General features: G+C 38.6%; 1 protein-coding gene across 2 annotated transcripts in view; it reads left to right on the top strand.

The window, feature by feature from the left end:
- Window positions 1-1,158: 1,158 nt before the first annotated feature.
- LOC144972985 (cGMP-dependent protein kinase 1-like) overlaps window positions 1,159-2,500 on the top strand; it is a 98,529-nt gene continuing 97,187 nt past the window's right edge. The window contains exon 1 of one of the 2 annotated variants that reach the window (XM_078914883.1): window positions 1,159-1,437. The gene's annotated coding sequence lies outside the window, so the exon portion shown is untranslated. The remainder of the gene's footprint in view (window positions 1,438-2,500) is intronic. The other variant, XM_078914884.1, reaches the window with a different exon arrangement.

Here is a 2,500-nt window from a genome sequence, read left to right as displayed (position 1 = left end):
CTTTCAAATCACATTCTAATATTCTTTTTAAATTGAGCATTTATATAGCGCAATATCCACTTAACGTGCTCAATGCGCTTTACTATCTGACCCCCCCCCCCCCCCCCAATCTCTCTCTCTCTCTCTCTCTCTCTCTCTGTGTGTGTGTGTGTGTGTGTGTGTCTTTCTGTTTGCCTATCTCTCAATCTCTCTCTTTTTCTATATCCTCTCTCTCTCTCTCTCTCTCTTTCTCTCTCTCTCTCTCTCTCTCTCTCTCTCTCTCTCTCTCTCTCTCTCTCTTCGTGTATATATTATATAGTTTGATAGACAGTTGTCGAATTATCTATATTTATCTATCTTTCCCTCCATCCACTTCTCCACCTCTTTGACTGTCTTTCGCAAACACGCACTCTCAGAAATCATTTTATTTTATCCTCTATCTCTCTATCTCTTTACCTTTATTTCTATCTATCTCCATATCTATCTGCCATTTAAAAAAGAAAATCCACCCCCGCCCCCACACCGCCACACTTTCTCTTCCTCCTTTTACATTATGTTACTTGCTTCCTTTATTTATGCTGTACGTTTGGGTAAAGGACTCACAACATCTGCCAGCCGGATAAAACGTATCAACACACAAAACTATGTGTGACCTTCAACTTTTATCATCTGATTGATAGAATTTAGTAAGAACTTATGATAAAAATGGTTGGCTAAAAACAATAACAAAAAGCTGAGTGACGTCAATTTTGTTCCTTCTATACTTCGTCTTTTACTATCGATCCAACATTTTCTCGCTCATTCCTTCCGATAAACAGATACTAACTATTGCGCAACATTCACCCCCTCCGCTTTACAAACTACCACCAATAGAATCGTAGTCACTCGGTATATTTTCCATTCCACGTGGCCCCTAAATCCACCCCCAGCCTATCCCTCCCCCACCCCCCACCCCCCTCTCTCTCTCCCACCTCCCACCTCCCCTCTCTCCCCCATACCAAATTCTATCTACCTGTGAACCTCTAGCCCATTCACTCATCTACACCACCACCACCACCCCCTCCTCCTCCTCCTACAAGCTTTTAAAATTATTCTACTCACCTTTAATAACAGAGACCTTTCCTAACTGCTTTAATCTGCTCGTTTCGCTCACGCACGAGATCCTCATGACTTGCTGCTGCTAGCTGCTCACACCGGTGTCGAGCGAATCACCTCCCTCCCTATCTCAATACCGCGCTGCAAAGTGCTACCTTCGGAAAGACAAAATTATATTCCTTCTCTATCTAACTGCTGTTTGCCACTGTCTACCTTTGTTACGGTGAAATCTATCTTGGTGACTACGTGGGTCGCCTCGCAAGATAGATAGATACATAGATAGGAATACGTATGTCCGTGACTTGAAGATGCACTTCTTCAGAGACAGATAGTCTGGCAGATCCATGGGCGACGAGTCTGAGGGTTAGGCATTTTCGTCTCAGCTCGTTAAAAATGCTTTAATTAGTGACGGGCGAGATAGTTATTGTTGCTTATCGCCGTCATCGTTATTATATTCTACACTGGATTCTGTTTGTTCTCATCGCAGCCTTTCTATATATATATATATTATAACTCTTTATTTCGTTTCGGGATTTTCCTTAATCTGTTTTGGTGTGTATTGTTGAATTCTTTACCGTATGTTGATTCTCTGCAGTGTGTGTATATTTCATTTTTTTAAAAAGGAATTTTGTTTATGCGTTTTAAATGTGGCTGTATCGATGGCGTTATTTTTGTACGCTGGAAAGTGATGGTGTTTTATTATATTCTGGGAAGTTCCAATTCATATAATTTCTAATTGTATTGTTGTTGTTCTTACTCAAGGATTCCATATTGCGCAAATTCCAGTTTTACCATATTAAATTCGCTTGACAGTGCCTTATCTATTCTCTATCAGGACAATGCAGACCATCTCTGCATTTCATAATTATTTGCAAGTCGCCTGTATGGTGCTCTTTTCTTTTCAGTATTGATGTCAAATTTGTACTTTTTGTTGAGTAATTTGAACGTAATTTTATAATGCGCAAAAGACAAAAATTTCGTATTTTTATCATATTTTCAACTTTGAGTGAACTTTGCATTTACTCCAATCGACAAAACACCAGATTGACGCGATAGATCACAAATATCCTCAAACTTTTAGAATTCAACAAGTAGCTGTTTTGTTTGTTTGTTACATTGAGTTGGTTTTTTTCTTTTCTTTCTATCTTTCTCTTTTAACTTATATGTAATTGTAAGCCTTTGGATCAGAAATTTGTGGATTCAAGTCTCGAAAAATTTTTCTTTAAATTAAACAAAATAAAAGCCCCCAAAAACAACAAACAAACAGAACACGAAAACAAAAACGACACAGAAAAAAAATTAAAATAAATAAAACCCCTCAAAATAAAGACGAATAAAACAACAACCCCCCCCCCCCCCCCCCCCAAATAAATAAATAAAATAAATTCCCGGGGGATCCACCTTTTGATTTACCTAAAGCAATTTC

Source organism: Berghia stephanieae, chromosome 5 (assembly GCF_034508935.2).
Source record: "Berghia stephanieae isolate SIO BIC M18660-M18661 chromosome 5, UCSD_Bste_1.3, whole genome shotgun sequence".
NCBI classification, from domain to species: Eukaryota; Metazoa; Mollusca; class Gastropoda; order Nudibranchia; family Aeolidiidae; genus Berghia; species Berghia stephanieae.
Note: the sequence above shows the minus strand (reverse complement) of the source record. Positions and strands in the feature narration are given on the sequence as shown.